The sequence below is a fragment of the Equus quagga genome, chromosome 18 (genome assembly GCF_021613505.1).
Source record: "Equus quagga isolate Etosha38 chromosome 18, UCLA_HA_Equagga_1.0, whole genome shotgun sequence".
Classification (NCBI taxonomy): domain Eukaryota; kingdom Metazoa; phylum Chordata; class Mammalia; order Perissodactyla; family Equidae; genus Equus; species Equus quagga.
In genome coordinates, this window is record NC_060284.1 from 20,806,668 (window position 1) to 20,816,369 (window position 9,702).

Genomic DNA, 9,702 nt, shown 5'->3' on the forward strand with positions numbered 1-9,702 from the left:
AAAGCACCTTGGTTTACTTCTAACATATTGAACAATGTAACTTAAGAAACACCTTCTCCTAAAGCATTTTGCTTTCCCCACCAACAAAATAGAGTCCACTGGTTGAACTAGGCCACAGACTTCAATTATCTGACTGTAAGAAATTAGACTGGGGGGCCGGCCCGGTGGCGCAGCGGTTAGCTTGCACATTCTGCTTCTTGGTGGCCTGGGGTTCACCAGTTCGGATCCTGGGTGAGGACATGTCACCGCCTGGCAAAAGCCATGCTGTGATAGGTGTCCCACATATAAAGTAGAGGAAGATGGGCATGAATATTAGCTCAGGGCCAGTCTTCCTCAGCAAAAAGAGGAGGATTGGCAATAGTTAGCTCAGGGCTAATCTTCCTCAAAAAAAAAAAAAGAAAGAAAGAAAGAAAGAAATTAGACTGGAAATTAACTGAGAAAGACTAGTAATGACCTAGTAGCAATCCATGGAAATCTAACCTTGTTGACATTCCTTTTCCTTCCCCTCTGTTGGATGTTAATGGAATTTGCATACATGTAATGGGCAAGTTTCATTGGTCCTGTTATAGTAGATCTACCCAACCACTGATTCCTCTCATCCCTGTCCAGATAAAATTTCCTCACTGTTCACTACATCCAAGAGAAAGACAGAGATGTACAAAAACATGTACAAAGATATAAAATGCCCTCAGGAAGCTCATAATCTATAGTAGTGGGTGCTCAGCCAGAGCTAATCCTCCACTCCCCCCAGGGACATCTGGCAATATCTGGAGACATTTGTGATAGACATGACTGGGGGGTGCTCCTGCCATCTAGTGGGTGGAGGCCAGGGATGCCACTACGTATGGAACAATGCACAGGATAGCTTCCACAACAAAGAATTATCCAGCCAAAAACGTCATTAGTTCCAAGGATGAGAAACTCTGATCTAAAGGGTGAGATGAGACACAGAAGTATAATGCAGGGTTGAGTATAGCATGAGCTGTAATAGAGACAAAAGTGAAGTGCTATCAGATTGACATTTAAACAGGTGAATAAAACTCAGTGTTGGCATGGGTATAAGGAAAATGGCACCCTTATAACAAGTTGGTGAGAATGTAAATCGATACAACTTTTTGGGAGAGCAATTTGGCAATATGTCTCAAAAGGCTTAAAAAATGTCTATACTATTTCTATGTTTGCTTTCTTTCCATTCCCATCTTCTTCTATCTTCCTTTGCCTTCTCTCTTCTTCCCTTCCCAGAACTGAGGGGTCAGTGTGTGGCTGAGAACGCAATATGATGAGAGAGGCATGGGCCATGGTTGGGGAGCCACACAGAGCAGTGAGCTGGAGGGACTGGAGGCTGATAATGAAGCTGCAGACACACACAGATGAGCAGGCCTGGTAGTCAAGAGGTGATGGGAAGAGAGGGGGGCACAGAGGAAGCAGGATGGCCTTTGTGGTTGGGAGATGTGCTACTTAGAGCAAATAAGTAAAAGTACTCAGACAAAGGGAGTCAAGTTTCTAACTTCCAGAGAAGATATGTACAAAGATACAAAGGGGGAAGAATAGAAAGATCTCTGAGTATGGGATTGGAATGGGAGGTATTAGTATGAACTCATGATTTTATAATACATAGCCTAATGTAGAAAAATTTGTAAATGCGTATGTGTATATACATATATTTCCTAGCTCTGCCCTCTGAGAGATCTAAAGCAATGACATCCCAGTAGCATGGGCACATCAACCTTCCATATCTTAGTTTCTAAGTACTATTCTCTACCAAAAGGGAGGACTAACTAGATCAGGGAAAGTACAGGATGAGCCTGGACTATCTCGCGGTGCCAGGAAATTTTAAAATGCTCAGTGAATGACAGGGATGTCAAAAGGACACAGGAGCCAGCTCAAAGGGACTCCTACTAGCCAAACTGAGGACAGTTTTAACATCAAAATAGATGATAGTAACAGATTTCAATGTATTAAGTACAAAACGAATCCATGAAAACTTCCTAATACCAATGAATAAATATACGAGGTAGAAAGAAAGTTCTTCCTTATAGTAGAATGTCAATGAATAAATGTAAGAGTGATGGAAATAAAAAATCACCATTTGGCAATCTTCCTAGAGGTGGCTGATTCAGGCAGAAGTCATCAATGAGTGGTAAGGCTGTAGGTGAGGTTTAATGAGGAACAGGCTATTTGTGTAACCTCAGAATACCTTCCCACAAACACCAATAAATTTCGAAGGGGCAACCGGTGAACTTAAGGTAAGGAGATCTGGCAAACACCAACATAGCCAGGTGATCAAGGCTACCATTCCAGATATTCCAGTGGTGGGACAGGTTGACATCGTGTACTTTCTAAGTGATATGATGAGAAGTTCTGCCAAGAACACACGACCTGAGTCTGGTTCTGAAGAAATACCTGCTAGACCCTGGTTGAGAGTCATCCTACAGAATGTAAGACCTGTACAACTGCAAAGACTTTAGGAACAGGGAAAGTCTGAGGAACAATTCCAGAAGGGACATGACAAGTAAATTAACATGGATCCTAGATCAGACAGGAAAAAGAGACATATGGGGGACAATGGATGCAATATGAAAGGGTTCTGTCGATTGGATAGTAAGGTAGTACCAATGTGAACTGCCTGATTTGGTGGTGTAATGATTCATTTTATGTGTCAATTTGACTGGGTTAAGGGATGCCCAGATAGCTGGTAAAACATTATTTGGGCATGTCCATGAGGGTGTTTCCAGAAAAGATTCACATTTGAATCACAGACTGAGTAGAGAGGATCACCCTCACCAAGGCAGGTGGGCATCATCCAACCCGTGGAGGGCCCGAATAGAACAAAAAGGTGGAGGAAGGGCAACTCTGCCCTGTTGCTTGAGCTGGAACATCCATCTTTTCCTGCCCTCGGACATCAGTGTTCCTGGTTCTCATGCCTTCAGACTCGGACTGAATCACACCACCCTGGCTTTCCTGGGTCTCCAGCTTGGGGATGGCAGATGGGAGGACTCCTCAGCCTCCATGATCCCATGAGCCAGCTCCTATAATAAATCTCCTCTTATATATATCTCTACATATATCCCTTTGGAGAACCCTGACTAACCCAAATGCTGTGGGACATAAAAAACGATTATACTTATTTTCTCTCTGCCAGTCCCAAGTGACAGTTTAGTCCAGGAAAAGGGCCCTCATTCAAAGGACTAACCTATTAAAATCAAGCAGGGCAGGAGGCAAATGATTCAGTGATGTTCTATACCTGATCCCCTGCTTTGGTCTTCAGTAACTAGTTACTCTCAAGGGCTCTGAGCCTCAACTTTGGATTTCTAGCTCTCCTTGGGGAGCGAATGCCTCTGACTCCACTGCCCACCTTTACCTTACATGGTCTGAGTCCATCTGGGGGCAGCTCTAGAATTTCTGTAGAGGAGGAACTTTGGGGCAGCCTGGCTGAAAGGGGGGATCAGGGGGCTTGCCTTAAGGCTGCATTTACAAAGCAAGCACACTGCTTTTATTTGGAGTGCTTGTTTGCTTGGAGGGCCTCTGGGAAAACTGGTGGAGCTTACGGAGGAGCTAAAGTCCCCTCCAACCCATCCCTGCCACCTGCCAACCATCCCTTGATGACACCGCTGAATCTGCACATGGCTGAGTCAAGGCCAGGGCTAGTAGAACCTCCAGCCCAATGTCCCAGGACCTAGGACTAGCTGAAGAGTAATTAGCGGGGCGGACTGCTATACTTAGGAAGGGGTGAGGCAGGCTGTACTGGCCTGGGCAGGTTGTTTTCCAGCATGACACCCAGTCTGGCTTAGCCTAAGGTGTACGAGTGATTCACATCTGAGGAAGGGAGGCAAGGTCTCTGGGAGCAGGGAGGTGGCAGGGGTCACAGACAAAGGAGGAGTTCAAAGCAGTAAGCAGACAGGACAGGAGGCTAGGGGTCAGGTTCTGCCTGACCAGGCCTGGCCAGGCCAGGAGAGGAAGAAGGAAGACGAATAAGGAGGAGGACATCAGCCCAGCGAGTGAAGAGGGGGTGAGTACAACCTAGGAAGTCAGAACCTTCCTCTCACTGGGTACTACCCTCCTGGCTCAGCAGGCAGGTCAAGCAGAGAGCAACACACATCTTTCAGATGGAATTAAATAATTAGGTTCATTCCTTGAGTCAGTTTAGTGCTGTGCAGAGTGAACCTCAGAGACTCAAGTTAGCAAGAAGGCACAGGGCAGTGAGGATGGCCCAGGGCACCCCAATTCAATGTCTGATGAAGGCCATGACCACTCCTCTCTGACTCATTGGCTGGTTAGCCAGCTCTTTGTTCTTGTCCACTAACTGAGATGAGCAGACAATACAGGTAATTCTAAGAGGGAAGTGAAGCTTCTTCGGAACTTTGCCCTGTGCCTTCGATCATGCAGTGTTAGGTTATCTCAGTCCTGAAATTTATCTTCCTCTCATACACACATGGGGCAGTTTCTCAACCTTTGGCAGGATTTCCTCCTCGAAGTCTCCTTCGACATCAGAGGGCAGGAGAGAGGGGCATGGAGGGACTGCAGCAACGTCCACTTAGAATATCCAACACCCATAGAGAGATTCTCCCACCTCCATACAGCCTGCCTGGGGTGGCCCACATCTGGAGGCCCTGCCTCTTGAATTCCAAAGTTTACGTGGCCCTCATGGAGTGCAGAGCTCTTTCACATCATGACTTAAAGGGCCCCAACAACAGTGCATGCAGGCAGGTAATAAAGGAATTATTATCCCCATTGCAGAAATGAGAAAACTGATTCAAGGATGCTAAGTGACTTATTCAAAGTCACAAGAGCTCATGAAAGTAGGGCTGGAATTAGAACCCAGACCCCACTGTCTCCTACCCAGGACTGTAAAAGCACAAACTCTCCGACAAACTTTGCAGACAGCTCCCCACCTCTCACCTCCACCTCCCCCATCCATGGCTGGACTAAGTTCTGGGGGACTCCTCCACATACATACAGAACCCAGGACAAGGGACAAAGGATCAGCAAGGCTGGAGAGGAGGTAGTTCAGGACCTGCAGGAGGATGATGGAGGGAAGAGCAAAAGGACCACGGTGAGGGAAGAGGAAAGCAAGTAAGGAAAGCGTGTGGGACGTCGCTAAGTCACCTACGGCTTGGGAAGCCATCTTTGCACTCTTGCTGGAACAGTGTACAGGTATACCTCGTTTGATTGCACTTTGTTTGATTGCGCTTCACAGATATTGTATTTTTACAAGTCCCTCCCCCAGCAAAAAAGAATACAACTTGCTGAGGGCTCAGATGATGATTAGCATTTTTTAGCAATAAAGTATTTTTTAAATTAAGGTATGTACATTTTTAAAGACATAACGCTATTGTGAACTTAGACTGTACTGTAAACACAACTTTTATATGTACTGGGAAACCAAGAAATTCTTGTGACTTGCTTGACTGCAATATTTGCTTTATTGCAGTGGTCTGGAATGGAACCCACACTGTCTCTGAGGTATGTCTGTACACTTGCACCCATGTTTACAGAAATGTCAATAGTTTAATGTTTATCTAGGAGGAAAGAGGGCAACCAGCATTTAAGGAGTACTTCCTGTATATCAGAGACCCTGCTAAGTGCTTTTCTCTTTTAATCTTGGGAGGTGGATATAATCTTCATTTTTACAGACGAGGAAATAAAGGGTTAGAGAGGTGGAGCAAGTACCCGAGGTCACAAAGCCTGGCCTGGAACAAAGGCTGGTCTGATTGCAAAGCTCTGCTTTTCTCCTTATGCCACATTAGTAATGCCTTGAGCCTGGGCTTTGCCATTGAGAAGCTTGCAATCAGACTTAACCACTCTGTTAGGTATAATCACAGACCATAAAGCATTCTGAACTAATGCATACTCCAAGGAGAATGGCTAATGGGTAATCTGAGTTATAGCAATTCCCATCCGAGTTACAGTGATTCTCCTTGCCCCAGCCCACAGAAATAAGAGGTTGGGCTGAAGCTATGGTGGCTTTCTGCTCCTCAGGAGGAAGCTGGAAAACTTGCAGGAGAAGCAGCCAGCCCGAGGCACGTGTGCAGGACTTCGAGAGTGTGGGCCTTGGTTGCTGCCTAGCTCCAATCTTGTGTGTGCATTTGTTCCTCTGCATGCGTGTGTTTTGGAACAATGAGAGAATTAACATGTTGCAGACTCTCAAATAGGTTCTGATGAACATCCATGAGAAATGATCACATATTTTAACATTTTCCTTTCAGTCCTCATTCACAGAAACATGCAGATCTGTCTGCCCTATCAAACCTCTTGTTAAACAGCCAGGTACCTAAAACAGACCTAATATAAAGAGGCTAGTAGTTGACTTATGCACTTGCCAGATTCATAAAAGAGGATGTGTCATTTGTAGTTAAAGCTACAAAGTTTTGAATGCTAAAGAAGAAAAGAAAAATGTGCCAAAATGATCTATTTTTCTAGTTATATGGTAGTGACAATCAATCTATGTCCCAATGGTTAGCTGTCCAGATCCCTACACGATACTAGGTCCATCCCTACCTGACACAAGCACAACTCCGGAAGCTTATCTCAAGTACATAAGCCCCATGGCAGGGTTTGCTTGCTAGTCTTTTTAGAACGGCCCAGTTTGTTTAGACAAACATGGTGTTAACAGAGCCAAGGTTGGGTGTTTCTAACTGTACCACTTCTGGGCAAAAAAGAGGAAAATTCTACTCACTGGACTCGACCACACAAAAACTGGATCCAATATCTCCTGAGAAGCAGAGTTAGCAACTATTGATGGATAGTTCACTGGAAAACCCAACAAGTCTCCTGAGTAATACCACAGTTCGTGCGTTAGCTGGACACTGTGCAGTGCACGGAATAACCCACTTATAAAGAAGGGACCCTCTGTGTGTGCCTGACATCTACTTCATTCTCGGACTTATAAAAAACAAGTAGGAACCGTGAAGAGCTAAGCTGCCCTAAATTCTAAAGTAACATTCCAAGACCAGGTAACACTCTAGGCGGCAAAGTAGTGAGAAGGCAGAAATGTGTTGCAATAGACAATAACGAATTAAGGAGGAAACATTTTGTGGAAATTATTCAGTTAAAAACTGACCTACAAATGCTTTTGAGGGCCGTTTTAATGATTACCTTAATAAGACTAAATTGTTTCCAATATTCACAGTTACTCCTCAAATTACATGCTTGAGAAACTTCTAAGCAATTCTGAGCAGTTGCAACTTGCTGAGGGAAAGCAATAAAGTAACAGTGCTATAGAACAAAGCACTTCTGTCTGCCTGTGGCGAGGGGACCGCGGACCTTCACTTACAAGGCACAACCCCCAACCGCGTTACAGTTAGTTAATAAGCATTTTCCGAATCTTTAGATGCCTTGCATATTTCCAGCTGTTCTCTCACTGACACACCATCGTACCGGGCGTAACTGAAGGCTGAAAAATGTTCTATTCCTAGGCTCCATGGAGAACGTCAGCTCACCATCGATGGCTGTAAGACCGAGTTTGGCAAAAAAGCACCTGTGCAAAAGCGGAGCCGAGCCCGCCCCGTGCTCTCCTTGCCTCCGCGCCCAGCCCACCTGCCCACAGCAGCGGCGGACGCAACGCGGGTTTTGCAGCTCGATTGCTCTTTACGCTAGAAAAAAGTGGGAAAGGGCAAGATGGGCCACACACCCGCCTGGAGAGTCCTGTCCCAGGTGTTTGGAGTGGGTTTGGGGCCCGGGCTGGAAGCCGGGCAACCCCGAAAGGCTGGGCCCGCGGAGGTGCGCCCCGGCCGGCCGCGGCCCCGGAACCCTCCCCGCGCCCGGCGCCCCACTCACCGCTCACGCTCGCCCGCGCCGCCGAGCCCAGAAGCGGGGGCCCCGGCGGCTGCCGCATGCCCTCGGGGCTGAGCGCGACGGGGCGGCCGGGGGCCGGGCTCCTGCCGGGCGCGGAGCAGCGCAGGACGCGGCGGGCAGGCGGACCGGCAGGCGGCGGCGCGCCTCCTCTCCAGCGACCGCTGCGACGCGCCCGGAGCCGAGGAAAGTTCGGAGGCGCGAGGGCGGGCGCTGAGGGGCGGAGGGGCCGCGTCCCCGCTCTGCCCCGCCCTGCCCTGCCCTCCCCTCCCCCGGGCGTCCGACCGGTCCCACGGAGAGCGCCCCCCACCGGCGAGGCACGATCGGTGAGCAGGGCTCTTCTGTAGATGCTCTCCTGTCCCGAGTGGTCCCCAGGAGCGTGGCCGGCCTGGAAGAGGAGAGGGCCCCCAACTGAAGGACCGCTGGCCCCCACAGGCTTTACAGAGCCGTCCCTCGGGGCCCCGTATTAAAGCGCTGTCCCTCTGTCTTTCTCTCCCCACTCTGCGGGAGAGATTCGTTTGAAGCGGCTGCGGGGAAGCACAGCCCACAGCCACCCGCGCCGTCCCGTGGAAAGCAGGCTCACTGCCAGACCAACGCTCGCTCTAAAACTCAACCCCAAAGCTGCCCGGGGGTGCAGGCAGCCCCCAGAGGCCAAGGATGTGCACATACGTCCGGCCTGGGGCCTTCCCTAGGCACCTTGTCATTGAAACAGGAAACAAAAAAATATTTAAAGTTCTTCTAAGAGGCTCCTTGGCTTCCTGGGGTGAATACTCCCGGATACTTTATTTTTCAAAGCTGAAATATAAAGCCTACTCTGACCCACCTTTGGTAAAGAAGAAAGATGCAAAGTAAAACAGCTCACCAGCGATGTTGTTCTCTCTGAACTATGCAAAGCAAAACGAGGTCACAGACATGCTAAAAGCTGGGCCTTCCTGGTGACCCACAGGAGGGAAATACTGTGAGATGAAGTCCTTCCTAGCCACGCTGCAAAACCTTGGGAAACAGAGAGCATGTGCCCAGAGGTCTTCCTGTAGCTCTTTGCCCTTCATTCATTCATTCATTGTTCATTCACCTTGATTGATATTGGGCCTTTCTGGATGCCAACTAGGAACCATATCCCAAGAAACGACCTCTAGGGTAACCTGTCCCCTACCATCAAAGAAATTCTGCTCTCTCTGAAGATAATGTTTTATTCCTTATGCAATGGACCTCATCCCATCAGCCATGAGAGCCTGGTGTGCCTCAAAACCTTCACAGAGATATGGCTAAATTTTGATCAATGTGTGAAAATTATTGTCGCTTCACCTGGGTGTTCAGAAAATGACTGCAGTGTCTTATAGGTGAACTGTGTAGAGAGGGCTACAACTTGTAAAGCTAGTGCTAAAGAAAGATCGTGTTTACCAGAACAACCAAAAACTTTGCATGTCGTATATGAGAAGGAGGTCAGCGGAGTGAGCAGCTCAACTCAAACGGCACAGTGCAGGAGGGCAAACTGGTGAACACAAGAATTCTCAGCCACCAGCACTGAGCAAATGCTTAACTCAACAAACGTATAGTATGTGGAGTGAGCAAGTTGTTGTAGGCTGGCTTGGGAACCGTAAACACCAGTTAGAGCCTTCTTTTGCTAGAGAATTTGTTCCAAGTTCCAAACTTATTAGCAAAGGCACTTTGCAAACACATTATGTGGTAACTTGGGAACTTCCTGAACTTAAGCAATGTGAAAGGGAACGGGGATTCTGTAAAGCCAGATGTAATTACAGTTAATGTATGAATCCTAAGAAAAGGAGAAAGGAGAAGAGAATATGGTGAGCTGTGTTGCAAAGGAAATAGACATTCTAGCTAGATGGTTTTTGACAAATGTGGGTCAGATCAAAGCAAAAGGCAAGAAAGTGATCTAGGAAAGAAATGCAG

The 9,702-nt window shown here is 47.5% G+C and overlaps 1 protein-coding gene across 1 annotated transcript in view; it reads right to left on the reverse strand.

Annotated features, from left to right (window-relative positions):
* LPAR3 (lysophosphatidic acid receptor 3) overlaps positions 1-7,833 on the reverse strand; it is a 72,512-nt gene extending 64,679 nt beyond the window's left edge. Inside the window, exon 1 of the mRNA XM_046645882.1 lies at positions 7,777-7,833. The gene's annotated coding sequence lies outside the window, so the exon portion shown is untranslated. The remainder of the gene's footprint in view (positions 1-7,776) is intronic.
* Between the last annotated feature and the right edge of the window lie 1,869 nt (positions 7,834-9,702).